This window comes from Oncorhynchus gorbuscha, linkage group LG25, assembly GCF_021184085.1.
Source record: "Oncorhynchus gorbuscha isolate QuinsamMale2020 ecotype Even-year linkage group LG25, OgorEven_v1.0, whole genome shotgun sequence".
Taxonomy (NCBI): domain Eukaryota; kingdom Metazoa; phylum Chordata; class Actinopteri; order Salmoniformes; family Salmonidae; genus Oncorhynchus; species Oncorhynchus gorbuscha.
Genome location: NC_060197.1, coordinates 12,991,274 through 13,007,393, shown reverse-complemented (window position 1 = coordinate 13,007,393; position 16,120 = coordinate 12,991,274).

Here is a 16,120-nt window from a genome sequence, read left to right as displayed (position 1 = left end):
TATTTATGCTGCAGTAGTTTATGTGTCGGAGGGCTAGGGTCAGTTTGTTATATCTGGAGTACTTCTCCTGTCTTCTCCAGTGTCCTGTGTGAATTTAAGTATGCTTTCTCTTGGAGGACCTGAGCCCTAGAACCATGCCTCAGGACAAACTGGCATGATGACTCCTTGCTGTCCTCAGTCCACCTGGCCGTGCTGCTGCTCCAGTTTCAACTGTTCTGCCTGCGGCTATGGAATCCTGACCTGTTCACCGGACATGCTACCTGTCCCAGAACTGCTGTTTTCAACTCTCTCGAGACCGCAGGAGTGGTAGAGATGCTCTAAATGATCGGCTATGAAAGCCAACTGACATTTACTCCTGAGGTGCTGACTTGCTGCACCCTCGACAACTACTGTGATTATTATTATTTGACCATGCTGGTCATTTATAATAACTGTTATAATCTCCACCCGGCACAGCCAGAAGAGGACTGGCCACCCCTTATAGCCTGGTTCCTCTAGGTTTCTTCCTAGATTTTTGCCTTTCTAGGGAGTTCTTCCTAGCCACCATGCTTCTACACCTGCATTGCTTGCTGTTTGGGGTTTTAGGCTGGGTTTCTGTACAGCACTTTGAGATATCAGCTGATGTACGAAGGGCTATAGAAATACATTTGATTTGATCTGTATTCCCAGTCATGTGAAATCCATAGATTAGGGCCTAATGAATTTATTTCAATTGACCGATTTCCTCAGTAATGAAATTGTGTCGATCCCTTATGACCTTTCAAAACATCAGACACACACGTGAATGCTGTCACACACTGACGCAGACACGCGCATGTCGGCATGCATTCACATAGGCACACACACCAATACGCACACACACACACACCAATACGCACACACACACACACACACACACACACACACACACACACACACACACACACACACACACACACACACACACACACACACACACACACACACACACACACACACACACACACACACACACACACACACACACACACACACTTTCTTCCCACCACAGGGGATAGGATGTGGTTTTCCTGCTGCATCTAATGATAATGATGGTGTGTTATGGAGATGCACCCAGCGGAATGTCCTGTCAGCAGTTGGACTCATTCAAAGTGACATACATTCCCAATTATTTATCTGACAACTGCCTTAATACATTCACTCTGTGGTCGTCTCCCCGTCCTCACTGGCTGACCGGTTTTCCCATTGCATCCAAAAGCTTACTTCACACATTCCTTGGATTGTGGGCTTAATAACACACACACACACACACACACACACACACACACACACACACACACACTGCAAGAGAGAGCTATGCATGGTACCAAGGACTATCTTCTTCTAAAGGCAGTGGTTTACTCTTTTAATAAATCACTAGAGCCATACCATTTGGATGGGGTGAACGCACAACATACTGAAACAGATATTCAGACTCTGAATAAATGGGCTCATTAATGAGAAGAGTTTAAAGAGTTTATGGGTGATATGAGACTCCTTCTGTTCACAACATTTACCGTGCCAAACCCAGATGACAATTTTCGCTTTCTGCAATCATCCACTTTTCCAATTCACATGATAACACGACAAATCCTTAGAACGCTGAACGTCCTAGAATGTCGTAGCTCATGTTCCTCTTGTGTAGAGCTCACACGATTCCCTACTGTTCAAAGAATACAATAGGTCATTTTACTTTCCATTTAATTAGAACAGAAATACATCTGCCTTTTCCCCAACCTCGGGAGCATGATGACATGCATTTCTAGTCTACATAATATATCGGACAGTTCTGTTCCGTAACATCCTGTAAATATGGCAAAGCTCCTGAGCGTGACCCTTGATCTTCGTCTCAGACGAGGTGGACGTGGGCCACGTCTCACATGTGTTTCCTGGACCAGTGTTGGAACCTCTCTCTCTCACGTCTCTGCAGCGTTGTTTGATGTTTTGTTTGGGCACGCCTCTCTGAACTGGTTCTTCAGTTGTGGCCCTATTTGAACGATGTTCTGACGAAGGACATCAACACTCAGACATGGGAGTTAATTTATAGTGTTAGTGGTTCACTTCACTTCTGAAAATGAAGGAAACACCTCTCTAATAACATAGGCGTTTGCTAATACATGGCACCTATACATGTTAATCTACACTGTAGCCAGGGGGCAACTTTGGTTTTAGAAGTGGGGGGGGGGGGGGTTATTTTTTAATCTAGTTAGATAAACAATCCAAACAGATTACCCGACTTTTCGGAGGCGTCCGTGTGGTCCTAAAGCACAACGTAGCCTCATTTTGTATCACATTCCAATGATAAAACTGGGGGGACAAATATAAAATTTCAGATTGTGTGTGGGGGGGGGACATGTCCCCAGTGAAGTTTGTGCCCCTGCTGTAGGCTACCAAGCTATGGAGCTTTCACCACCAGCACTATATAGGGAATAAGTAGTGGGCTGTGGTGATGGGAACGTTTAAGTCCTACATTTGTACATTTGTAGTCCTACATTAGAGAACGCCGGTGGTGGGTGGTAGGTTGTGTGTTGATGCCCTATACATTTGTCATATGTTTAGTTTTGTAGTCATAACTCCATGGATATGGTACATGTTAGAATAAACATGACACATGACGATCATTAGATTACCGTGGTTTGGGAACATATGAAATCAAATATATTTGTCACATGCGCCCGAATACAGTGAAATGCTTACTTACAAGCCCTTCAATTATTTTTCTTAAAACTGCATTGTTGGTTAAGTAAAAAAGAGATGAGTAAAAGATAACAAATAGTTAGAGAGCAGCAGTAAAATACCAGTAGCGAGGCTATACACAGGGGGTACTGGTACAGAGTCAATGTGCAGGGGCACCGGTTAGTCGAGGTAATTGAGGCAATATGTACATGTAGGTAGAGTTATTAAAGTGACTATGCATAGATTATAACCAAAGAGTAGCAGCAGCGTAAAAGAAGGGGTGGGGGGGAAATGCAAATAGACTGGGTAGCCATTTGAATAGCTGTTCAGAAGTTTTATGGCTTGGGGATAGAAGCTATTAAGAAGCCTTTAAGAAGCCTAGACTTGGCGCTCCGATATCGCTTGCCGTGAGGTAGCAGAGAGAACAGTCTATGACTAAGGTGGCTGGAGTCTTTGACAATTTTTAGGGCCTTCCTTTGACACGGCCTGGTATAGAGGTCCTGGATGGCAGGAAGCTTGGCTCCAGTGATGTACAGGGCCGTATGCACCACCCTCTGTAGTGCCTTGTGGTCAGAGGCCGAGTAGTTGCCATACCAGGGAGTGATGCAACCGATCAGAATGCTCTCAATGGTGCAGCTGTAGAACTTTTTGAGGATCTGAGGGCCCATGAAAAATCCTTTTAGTTTCCTGAGGGGTAATAGGCTTTGTCCTGCCCTCTTCACAACTGTCTTGGTGAGTTTGGATCATGATAGTATGTTGGTGATGTGGACACCAAGGAACTTGACGCTCTCAACCTGCTCCACTACAGCCCCGTCGATGAGAATGAGGGCGTGCTCGGTCCTCCTTTTCCTGTAGCCAACAATCATCCCCTATGTCTTGATCACGTTGAGGGAGAGGTTGTTATCCTGGCACCACATGGCCAGGTCCCTGACCTCCTCCCTATAGGCTGTCTCATCGTTGTCAGTGATCAGGCCTACACAGTACCACTGTGTGTCGTCGGCAAACTTAATGATGGTGTTGGAGTCGTGCCTGGCCGTGCAGTCATGGGTGAACAGGGAGTACAGGAGGGAACTGAGCATGCACCACTGGGGGGCCCCCGTGTTGAGGATCAGCATGGCAGATGTGTTGTCACCTACCATTACCACCTGGGGGCGGCCCGTCAGGAAGTCCAGAATCCAGCTGCAGAGGGAGGTGTTTAGTTCCAGTGTCCTTAGTTTAGTGGTGAGCTTAGAGTGCACTATGGTGTTGAACGCTGAGCCGTATTCAAGGAATAGGATTCTCACTTAGGTGTTCCTTTTGTCCAGGTGGGAAAGGGCAGTGTGGAGTGCAATAGAGATTGCCTCATCTGTGGAACTATTGGTGCGGTATGCAAATTGGAGTGGGTCTAGGGTTTCTGGGATGATGGTGTTGATGTGAGCCATGACCAGCTTTTCAAAAGTACTTCATGGCTACAGACTTATATGTTACGGGTCGGTACTCATTTAGGCAGGTTACCTTCGCTTTCTTGGGCACAAGTACTATAGTGTTCTACTTGAAACATGCTGGTATTACAGACTCAGTCAGGGACAGGTTGAAAATGGAAGTGAAGACGCTTGCCTGTTGATCAGCGCATGCTCAGAGTACACGTCCTGGTAATCCGTCTGGCCCCACAGCCTTGTGAATGTTGACTTGTTAAAGGGTCTTACATCAGCTACGGAGAGCGTGATCACACAGTCATCCGGAACAGCTGATGCTCTCATGCATGCTTCAGTGTTGCTTGCCTCGAAGCAAGTAAAGAAGTAATTTAGCTAGTATGGTAGGCTCGTGTCACTGGGAAGCTCGTGGCTGTGCTTCCCTTTGTAGTCTGTAATAGTTTTCAAGCCCTGCCACATCCGACAAGCTTCGGAGCCGGTCTAGTACATTTCGATCTTAGTCCTGTATTTACGCTTTGCCTGTTTGATGGTTTGTCTGAGGGCATAGCAGGATTTCTTATAAGCGTCCGGATTAAAGTCCCCCTCCTTGAAAGTGGCAGCTCTACCCTTTAGCTCAGTGTGGGTGTTGCCTCTAATCCATGGCTTCTGGTTGGGGTATGTGCATACGGTCACTGTGGGGATGACGTCATCGATGAACTTATTGATGAAGCCAGTGACTGATATGGTGTACTCCTCAATGCCATCAGAAGAATCCCTGGAACATATTCTGTGCTAGCAAAACTTTGTAGCAAAACGTAGCATAGCATCTGCTTCATCTGACCACTTCTTCATTGATTGAGTCACTGGTTTTGAGCATTAGTTTTTTAGTTTTTGCTTGTAAGCAGCAATCGGGATATAATTATGGTCAGATTTTCCAGATGGAGGGCAAGGGAGAGCTTTGAACGCGTCTCTGTGTGTGGAATAAAGGTGGTCTAGAGTTTTTTCCCCCTATGGTCGCACATTTAACATGCTGGTAGAAATGAGGTAAAACGGATTTAAGTTTCCCTGCATTAAAGTCCCCGGCCACTAGGAGTGCCACCCCTGGATGAACGTTTTCCTGTTTGCTTATGGCCTTATACTGCTCATTGAGTGCGGATTTCGTGCCAGCATCAGTTTGTGGTGGTAGATAGACAGCTACGAAGAAAATAGATGACAACTCTCTTGAAATAGTGTGGTCTACAGCTTATCATGAGATACTCTGTAGACCACACTATTTAGCAAGAGAGGTTTCATCTATATTTCAGGAGACTACTTGGTCTACCTTTGACATTGTGGCCAGTATAGGCCGTCCCAAACGTGCTTGTGTACAAGGCATGTGTACATGTGTACAAGGCCTCGGTCCCACCGAATCCCACCGAATACTTCGGGGTTCGGGGCTCAGATCACACTCTGGCGCTCCACAGGCGTACAAATGTAAATACTAAATTCTAAAAGGTCTTCATTTCCCCCAAGAGCAACTGGGGAGCAAGACGGATGGAGAAAAAGAGCACACTCTCACAAACACGCAAGTAAGTAACACTGGTCCAGAAGCCTGGGGCCCTCAGCTGGATGAGGAAATGTCTCCCACATGTCCAAATCAACTTCACCTGCTTCTGTTGTTCTCTATTCTCTCGAAGCTATAAACACAACACTACCAAGTCAGCGGGAGTGTACTGTACAGGCAGTGTGCCACCATAGTAATCAACAGCATGCCATGGAAAAGTAGAGGATAACGACGTTAATGCCTCCAAATGCTCCTAAGTTATATTATCATCAACAGAATAGTGTACAGGTTATTCATGCTAAAATAAACCAGAAAATGACAAGGAGCTCATCTGTTTGGATGAGCAACAAGAAGCAGACACATCATTGGATGGAGGAAAGGGCAAGGATTCAGAAGACCGACTCAGAGGAAGGAATCAGAGGCTGTAGTAGGGAGAAGAGACTCCATTAAACCAGTTAATGACATACACAGCTTACACATCACTTTGACCCCTCATCCGTGGACCAGAAGGGATTTGGTGATCTGCAGTGCCAGAGCCTGAAATGAACTAAACAACTAGAACTGATATCCCAGAATATCGAGCCAAATGCTTTATACCAGGATAGAGAAAATCAAACATTGAAGTTGGAAGGGTAAGCAGGCAATGCTCCATGCCAAATATTGCTGTCAATCGATCATCTTTATATAATAGAATTATGGGTTATTAGTCATTTGACTGATGGGACAAATCCTTGTTTGGGAGCCAACCATTTACTAATCAGCTGTATGTGTGTGTGTGTGTGTGTGTGTGTGTGTGTGTGTGTGTGTGTGTGTGTGTGTGTGTGTGTGTGTGTGTGTGTGTGTGTGTGTGTGTGTGTGTGTGTGTGTGTGTGTGTGTGTGTGTGTGTGTGTGTATACCCAGAAGATTTGTAATGCACACTCGGAAATATGTGCTTACTACACTATGAACCGGACGCAGGGACATGAGTCGCGAGTGAGCAACTCTGATTTAATCCACAAAGTAAAGGGGGCACAGACAATTATCCGCTATTTGGAGAAGCTATTGAATCAGTCAGCCTGCCTGCCTGCACCTCCTCTGGCTGTGGAGAACACTCTCTCCGCTTTTCAAACACTCCATTTTCAATTAGTCTCCTTTTATTCAGGTAATTTGTTGTGTGACAGTTGCGTGCGTCCCAAATGGCACCCTATTAAATTCATTAAATACATCAGAGCCCTATAGGCTGTGGTTAAAAGATAGTGGACTATATACGGAATAGGGTGCCATTTGTGATGCAGAAGTGACTGTCTGGGACTGGGGCGAGGAGCAGGAATGTGGATTACTTACTAGCAGTGGTGTAAAGTACTTGAGTAAAAATACTTTAAAGTACTGCTTAAGCAGTTTTTTGGGGTATCTGTACTTTACTGCCAACTTTTACTTTTACTTCACTACATTCAAAAAAAAACCAATGTAATTTTTACTACAAACATTTTCCCGACACCCAAAAGTACTCATTACATTTTGACAGGAAAAGGGTCCAATTCACACACTTATCAAGAGAACATCCCTGGTCATTACTACTGCCTCTGATCTGGTGGACTCACTAAACACAAATGCTTTGTTTGTAAATTATGTTGGAGTGTGTCCCTGGCTATCCGTCAATAAAAAATAATTGTGCCGTCTGGTTTGCTTAATATACAGAATTTGAAATGGTTTATTACCTTAACTTTTGATACTTGAGTACATTTGAGCAGTTCCATTAACTTTTGATACTTAAGTACATTTTAAAACCAAATACTTTTAGACTTTTACTCAAGTAGTGTTTTACTGGGTGACTTTCACTTTTACTTGAGTAATTTTCTATTAAGGTATCTTTACTTTTACTCAAGTATGACAATTGAGGACTTTTTCCAATATTGTCAATAATTAATATTTCAATAACTTTAGATAGCAAATAACAGCATGAGATGGGGTTGAATTACCAAGAGAAAACATGAGATAACTAGGGGAACAAACGGATTATGCCAAATAACCATATCGCCCTCTCTCTGTCCATATTATACTCTTCTGTGGCTCTGTCTGTGTCAGACCTTGTGTTGGGGAAAAATAGAATAGACTGGAATATTATCCACATAACATGGATATGCAATAAGCAGAAATATAAGGTCGAACTTGGTTGTATGCAAATGCTCTTATACTGAGGGCTGCTAACAAGCCCTTATGCTGAGGGCTGCTAACAAGCCCTTACGCGGAGGGCTGCTAACAAGCCCTTATGCGGAGGGCTGCTAACAAGCCCTTATGCGGAGGGCTGCTAACAAGCCCTTATGCGGAGGGCTGCTAACAAGCCCTTGCTAACAAGCCCTTACGCTGAGGGCTGCTAACAAGCCCTTATGCTGAGGGCTGCTAACAAGCCCTTACGCTGAGGGCTGCTAACAAGCCCTTACGCGGAGGGCTGCTAACAAGCCCTTACGCGGAGGGCTGCTAACAAGCCCTTACGCTGAGGGCTGCTAACAAGCCCTTACGCTGAGGGCTGCTAACAAGCCCTTACGCTGAGGGCTGCTAACAAGCCCTTACGTTGAGGGCTGCTAACAAGCCCTTATGCGGAGGGCTGCTAACAAGCCCTTATGCTGAGGGCTGCTAACAAGCCCTTATGCTGAGGGCTGCTAACAAGCCCTTACGCTGAGGGCTGCTAACAAGCCCTTACGCGGAGGGCTGCTAACAAGCCCTTACGCTGAGGGCTGCTAACAAGCCCTTACGCTGAGGGCTGCTAACAAGCCCTTACGCTGAGGGCTGCTAACAAGCCCTTACGCTGAGGGCTGCTAACAAGCCCTTATGCTGAGGGCTGCTAACAAGCCCTTATGCTGAGGGCTGCTAACAAGCCCTTATGCTGAGGGCTGCTAACAAACCCTTATGCTGAGGGCTGCTAACAAGCCCCTTATGCTGAGGGCTGCTAACAAGCCCCTTATGCTGAGGGCTGCTAACAAGCCCTTATACTGAGGGCTGCTAACAAGCCCTTATACTGAGGGCTGCTAACAAGCCCTTATACTGAGGGCTGCTAACAAGCCCTTATACTGACTAATAACAAGCAGTGTTCAGTGTGGTTAACCTGAGGTTCAGTGTGGTTAAACAACAGTCGTGTGGTTAACCAATGGTTCAGTGTGGTGTTTAACTATTCTTGTGGGGACTTGGAACAAACATTTGACCAACTGGGGACATTTTGTTAGTCCCCACGAGATCAAACAATATTTCTAGGGGGGTTTAGGGTTAAGGTTAGACTGTGTGTGTGTGACATCAGGCTAGCTCTCACAATGGTGATCATGTCCCTGTGAGAGACAAACTCTCAGCAGAATTTCTCCTGGGAGGCTGGGGGATTGTACTGAAGACAACAAGTCATTAATCAATGTGTTATCACCTCTAAATGTGCTCCACTCCACACGGAGGGAACGGTAATTCCTAGCAGACAGACTGAGTCATGGTAGGAATGACCACACAGGATGGGAGAGGGGATAATCAGTGGGGAACCAGCCTGGTGAACAGACTGGACTACCACAGACCTGGGTTCAAATAGTATTTTCTTTATTTTAAATACTTTCTGACCGTTTGATTGAGAATGCCTGGAACACATATGAGCAGGGTGGTGTGGTGGAGGAGAAGAGAAGCACCCATCGCTCCTCTACTGACTATACAGTTCACATTACACCTTTCATAGATCTAGGCCAATAGGCTAAAATCGCAGTAGCCGCGGTAAAAACCGGTTAGCGCTGTGCAGCATTGTTTTCTTTGGTCAAAAGTGAAAAACATCTTATCAATAAATGATACACACAAATCCTGATCAACTCTAGATATGTAGTACAGTTTCAAAGATATTGTCTATCGTGAACTAGCATCTTGTCTGTGTTGTTTGAGCTTCACTCTTCAGGACAAAGCGGTGGAGGACAGCGAGCTGCAGGAGGTAGGGCCGATGAAGAGCTGCAGGAGGTAGGCCCGGCGAAGAGTTTCAGGAGGTGGGGCCGATGAAGAGTTTCAGGAGGTGGGGCCTGCAGGAGGTAGGCCCGACGAAGAGTTTCAGGAGGTGGGGCCGATGAAGAGCTGCAGGAGGTAGGCCCAACGAAGAGTTGCAGGAGGTAGGGGCCAATGAAGAACTGCAGGAAGTAGGCCCGACGAAGAGTTGCAGGAGGTAGGGGCCGATGAACTGCAGGAGGTAGGCCCGAGGCCCGACGAAGAGTTGCAGAGGGTGGGGCCGATGAAGAGCTATAGGAAGTAGGCCCGACGAAGAGTTGCAGGAGGTAGGGGTCAATGAAGAATTGCAGGAAGTAGGCCCGACGAAGAGTTGCAGGAGGTAGGGGCCGATGAAGAACTGCAGGAAGTAGGCCCAACGAAGAGCTGCAGGAGGTAGGGTCGATGAAGAGCTGCAGGAGGTAGGGCCGACGCAGAGCAAATGTGTGTGCCTGAGTGAGCACATTTTTACGCGTTACTGTCTTTGGAGAGGGGTACTATTTTTGGCTTTAGAAATTATTCTGCCAGAGATAAAATATTATGCTCAGCCTTTTTATACGGAATAAATAATTGAATGGAATCTCGTAGTCGTCAGTGCTATCCTTTCAAGACTGAGGCTCTAGGTCTCTTTCTTACAGGTGGGGTTTGAACTTTTAAGACTATTCTATTGCTTTCATTGTACAAGGCAAGTTCAGTCAAGCCTAGCTAAAGTATTTTAAAATAAATAGTATATGAACCCCAGGTCTGTGGACCACATAAGGCTTTGGTCACAAGCTGTAGGACTGGACAGACCAAAGTCAAATATACATGTAGCTTATTATGGTAGAGATGAGAAATGCTGGGCATGTGTACAGCTATTTATTTATTTATTTTTTATTTCACCTTTATTTAACCAGGTAGGCAAGTTGAGAACAAGTTCTCATTTACAATTGCGACCTGGCCAAGATAAAGCAAAGCAGTTCGACAGATACAACGACACAGAGTTACACATGGAGTAAAACAAACATACAGTCAATAATACAGTATAAACAAGTCTATATACAATGTGAGCAAATGAGGTGAGAAGGGAGGTAAAGGCAAAAAAGGCCATGGTGGCAAAGTAAATACAATATAGCACGTAAAACACTGGAATGGTAGTTTTGCAATGGAAGAATGTGCAAAGTAGACATAAAAATAATGGGGTGCAAAGGAGCAAAATAAATAAATAAATAAAATACAGTTGGGAAAGAGGTAGTTGTTTGGGCTAAATTATAGGTGGGCTATGTGCAGGTGCAGTAATCTGTAAGATGCTCTGACAGTTGGTGCTTAAAGCTAGTGAGGGAGATAAGTGTTTCCAGTTTCAGAGATTTTTGCAGTTCGTTCCAGTCACTGGCAGCAGAGAACTGGAAGGAGAGGCGGCCAAAGAAAGAATTGGTTTTGGGGGTGACCAGAGAGATATACCTGCTGGAGCGAGTGCCACAGGTGGGAGATGCTATGGTGACCAGCGAGCTGAGATAAGGGGGGACTTTACCTAGCAGGGTCTTGTAGATGACATGGAGCCAGTGGGTTTGGCGACGAGTATGAAGCGAGGGCCAGCCAACGAGAGCGTACAGGTCGCAATGGTGGGTAGTATATGGGGCTTTGGTGACAAAACGGATTGCACTGTGATAGACTGCATCCAATTTGTTGAGTAGGGTATTGGAGGCTATTTTGTAAATGACATCGCCAAAGTCGAGGATTGGTAGGATGGTCAGTTTTACAAGGGTATGTTTGGCAGCATGAGTGAAGGATGCTTTGTTGCAAAATAGGAAGCCAATTCTAGATTTAACTTTGGATTGGAGATGTTTGATATGGGTCTGGAAGGAGAGTTTACAGTCTAACCAGACACCTAAGTATTTGTAGTTGTCCACGTATTCTAAGTCAGAGCCGTCCAGAGTAGTGATGTTGGACAGGCGGGTAGGTGCAGGTAGCGATCGGTTGAAGAGCATGGATTTAGTTTTACTTGTATTTAAGAGCAATTGGAGGCCACGGAAGGAGAGTTGTATGGCATTGAAGCTTGCCTGGAGGGTTGTTAACACAGTGTCCAAAGAAGGGCCGGAAGTATACAGAATGGTGTCGTCTGCGTAGAGGTGGATCAGGGACTCACCAGCAGCAATAGCGACCTCATTGATGTATACAGAGAAGAGAGTCGGTCCAAGAATTGAACCCTGTGGCACCCCCATAGAGACTGCCAGAGGTCCGGACAGCAGACCTTCCGATTTGACACACTGAACTCTATCAGAGAAGTAGTTGGTGAACCAGGCGAGGCAATCATTTGAGAAACCAAGGCTGTCGAGTCTGCCGATGAGGATGTGGTGGTTGACAGAATCGAAAGCCTTGGCCAGATCAATGAATACGGCTGCACAGTAATGTTTCTTATCGATGGCGGTTAAGATATCGTTTAGGACCTTGAGCGTGGCTGAGGTACACCCATGACCAGCTCTGAAACCAGATTGCATAGCAGAGAAGGTATGGTTAGATTCGAAATGGTCGGTAATCTGTTTGTTGACTTGGCTTTCGAAGACCTTAGAAAGGCATGGTAGGATAGATATAGGTCTGTAGCAGTTTGGGTCAAGAGTGTCCCCCCCTTTGAAGAGGGGGATGACCGCAGCTGCTTTCCAATCTTTGGGAATCTCAGACGACACGAAAGAGAGGTTGAACAGGCTAGTAATAGGGGTGGCAACAATTTCGGCAGATAATTTGAGAAAGAAAGGGTCCAGATTGTCTAGCCCGGCTGATTTGTAGGGGTCCAGATTTTTCAGAACATCAGCAGAATGGATTTGGGAGAAGGAGAAATGGGGAAGGCTTGGGCGAGTTGCTATTGGGGGTGCAGTGCTGTTGACCGGGGTAGGAGTAGCCAGGTGGAAAGCATGGCCAGCCGTAGAAAAATGCTTATTGAAATTCTCAATTATGGTGGATTTATCAGTGGTGACAGTGTTTCCTATCTTCAGTGCAGTGGGCAGCTGGGAGGAGGTGTTCTTATTCTCCATGGACTTTACAGTGTCCCAGAACTTTTTTGAGTTAGTGTTGCAGGAAGCAAATTTCTGCTTGAAAAAGCTAGCCTTGGCTTTTCTAACTGCCTGTGTATAACGGTTTCTAGCTTCCCTGAATAGCTGCATATCACGGGGGCTGTTCGATGCTAATGCAGAACGCCATAGGATGTTTTTGTGTTGGTTAAGGGCAGTCAGGTCTGGGGAGAACCAAGGGCTATATCTGTTCCTGGTTCTAAATTTCTTGAATGGGGCATGTTTATTTAAGATGGTTAGGAAGGCATTTAAAAAAAATATCCAGGCATCCTCTACTGACGGGATGAGATCAATATCCTTCCAGGATATCCCGGCCAGGTCGATTAGAAAGGCCTGCTCGCTGAAGTGTTTCAGGGATGAGTGAAGTGTTTTACAGTGATGAGTGGAGGTCGTTTGACCGCTGACCCATTACGGATGCAGGCAATGAGGCAGTGATCGCTGAGATCTTGGTTGAAGACAGCAGAGGTGTATTTAGAGGGGAAGTTGGTTAGGATGATATCTATGAGGGTGCCCGTGTTTAAGGCTTTGGGGGGGGTACCTGGTAGGTTCATTGATAATTTGAGTGAGATTGAGGGCATCAAGTTTAGATTGTAGGATGGCTGGGGTGTTAAGCATGATCCAGTTTAGGTCGCCTAGCAGCACGAGCTCTGAAGATAGATGGGGGGGCAATCAGTTCACATATGGTGTCCAGAGCACAGCTGGGGGCAGAGGGTGGTCTATAGCAGGCGGCAACGGTGAGAGACTTGTTTTTAGAGAGGTGGATTTTTAGAAGTAGAAGTTCAAATTGTTTGGGTACAGACCTGGATAGTAGGACAGAACTCTGCAGGCTATCTTTGCAGTAGATTGCAACACCGCCCCCTTTGGCCGTTCTATCTTGTCTGAAAATGTTGTAGTTTGGAATTAAAATTTCAGAATTTTTGGTGGTCTTCCTAAGCCAGGATTCAGACACAGCTAGAACATCCGGGTTGGCAGAGTGTGCTAAAGCAGTGAATAAAACAAACTTAGGGAGGAGGCTTCTAATGTTAACATGCATGAAACCAAGGCTATTACGGTTACAGAAGTCATCAAAAGAGAGCGCCTGGGGAATAGGAGTGGAGCTAGGTATTGCAGGGCCTGGATTCACCTCTACATCGCCAGAGGAACATAGGAGAAGAATAAGGGTACGGCTAAAAGCAATAAGAATTGGTCATCTATAACATCTGGAACAGAGAGTAAAAGGAGGTTTCTGGGGGCGATAAAATAGCATCAAGGTATAATGTACAGACAAAGGTATGGTAGGATGTGAATACAGTGGAGGTAAACCTAGGTATTGAGTGATGAAGAGAGAGAAAACATCATTGAAACCAGGAGATGTCATTGCATGTGTAGGTGGTGGAACTAATAAATTGGATAATGTATAGTGAGCAGGACTAGAGGCTCTACAGTGAAATAAGCCAATAAACACTAACCAGAACAGCAATGGACAAGACATATTGACATTAAGGAGAGGCATCCTTAGTCGAGTGATCAAAAGAGTCCAGAGAGTGGAGTGGTTGGTTTCGGGGTCAAGGCGATTTAGACAGCTAGCCAGGACATCGGTAGCAAGCTAGCATAGGAAGGGGGTCTGTTGTTAGCCACCTCTTGCGTTCCGTCAGTAGATTAGTGGGGTTCCGTGTGGTAGAGGGAATTAGTCCAAATCACACAACAACAAAAATAAAATAAAAACAATAGATATAGTTATAGAGGCCCGAGAATAAACATAATAATAATAATAAAAATAAATAAATTGTCCGATTGTCTATTCTGAGAGCTGCCGGTAAGACAGCTAACGGTTAGTAGGCCGCAGATGGGCGTTCAGGTAACGTCGAGACGGAGGAGCCAGCCAGATCTCCTTCGGGTAGACAACGTCGGCAGTCCAGTTGTGAAAGCCCGGTGGGGCTCCGCGTAGGTAGTAAAACGGGTCCGGATAGGTGACTGCAGCCCAGGAGTGATTGACGGAGCTCAGGAGTGATTTACGGAGCTGGCCAGCTCCGGAGTAATTGATGTTTGCTCCGGAATCGACGAGAGCAGATAGACACACGGATAGCTAGCAACATATAAACTCAGCAAAAAAAGAAACATCCTCTCACTGTCAGCTGCTTTCTTTTTCAGCGAACTTAGCATGTATAAATATTTGTATGAACATAAAATATAACAACTGAGACAAACTGAACAAGTTCCACTGACATGTGACTAACAGAAATAGAATAATGTGATCCTGAACAAAAGGTGGGGGGTGTGGGGGGTTAAAGTGTCAAAAGTAACAGTCAGTTTCTGGTGTGGCCACCAGCTGCATTAAGTACTGCAGTGTATCTCCTGATGGGTTGCACCAGATTAGCCAGTTATTGCTGTGAGATGTTACCCCACTCTTCCACCAAGGCACCTGCAAGTTCCCAGACATTTCTGGGGGGAATGGCCCTAGCCACACTCCTATCCAACAGGTCCCAGACGTGCTCAATGGGATTGAGATCCGGGCTCTTCGTTGGCCAAGGCAGAAAACTACACACAGGAAACTGTTGAGTGTGAAAAACCCAGCAGGGTTACAGTTCTTGACACAAACCGGTGCGCCTGGCACCTCGTTTAAAAGCATTTAAATCTTTTGTTTTGCCCATTCACCCACTGAATGGCTCACATACACAGTCCATGTCTCAATTGTATCAAGGCTTAAAAAGCCTTCTTTAACCAGTCTCATACCCTTCATCTACACTGGTTGAAGTGGATTTAACAAGTGACATCAATAAGGGATCATAGCTTTCACCTGACACCTGGGCAGTCTATGTAATGGAAAGAGCAGGTGTTCCTAATGTTTTGTACACTGTGTATATTATACATCTTCCAAATCCTGTCCAAACAAACATCAATCCATATCTCCAACTATATGAAACGGTGGAGCCGGTTATGTTTGTTGTACATGCATCTTTTTTACTGTAAAATAAAATCCCCACATGGGCATATAAGGGGTGTTGGCAAACTCACAAGACAGAAAACATTCTAATTTTCTATATGTTTATTATGAGTCAAGTGATGTGAGAAACTCACAACCCCAGTATAGAGCCACCTCTGGGAATTGTGGGAAATCCGTGATGTCATTCATGACCGCCATTTTCTCACAGAAGACCACATTCTCATTGTTGGAGTACAGCTAGCTATTATCTGTGAGGCCCCGTGGGAAGATGCAGTTATAAGACGTGTTCAAGCTATAAGTGAAACCCTGTGGTGTTGTTTCCCATGTTAACCCTGCCACAAACATTTGCTCTCTTTATTTTGGAGTGGTTAACAGCTATAGAGCCACTTTCTCAAAGTTTTTTTTTAACTATGGGAGAGTTAAACAGTCCGACTTCCATAGGGGAATAGTTTGAGAGAATCTGATTTAAAAGGGAGAATGTTTTTACGAGATGTCTTTTAACACAATCGCTAAACGACGCAATGTTCTTGGACTGTATTGCATTAAGATGGC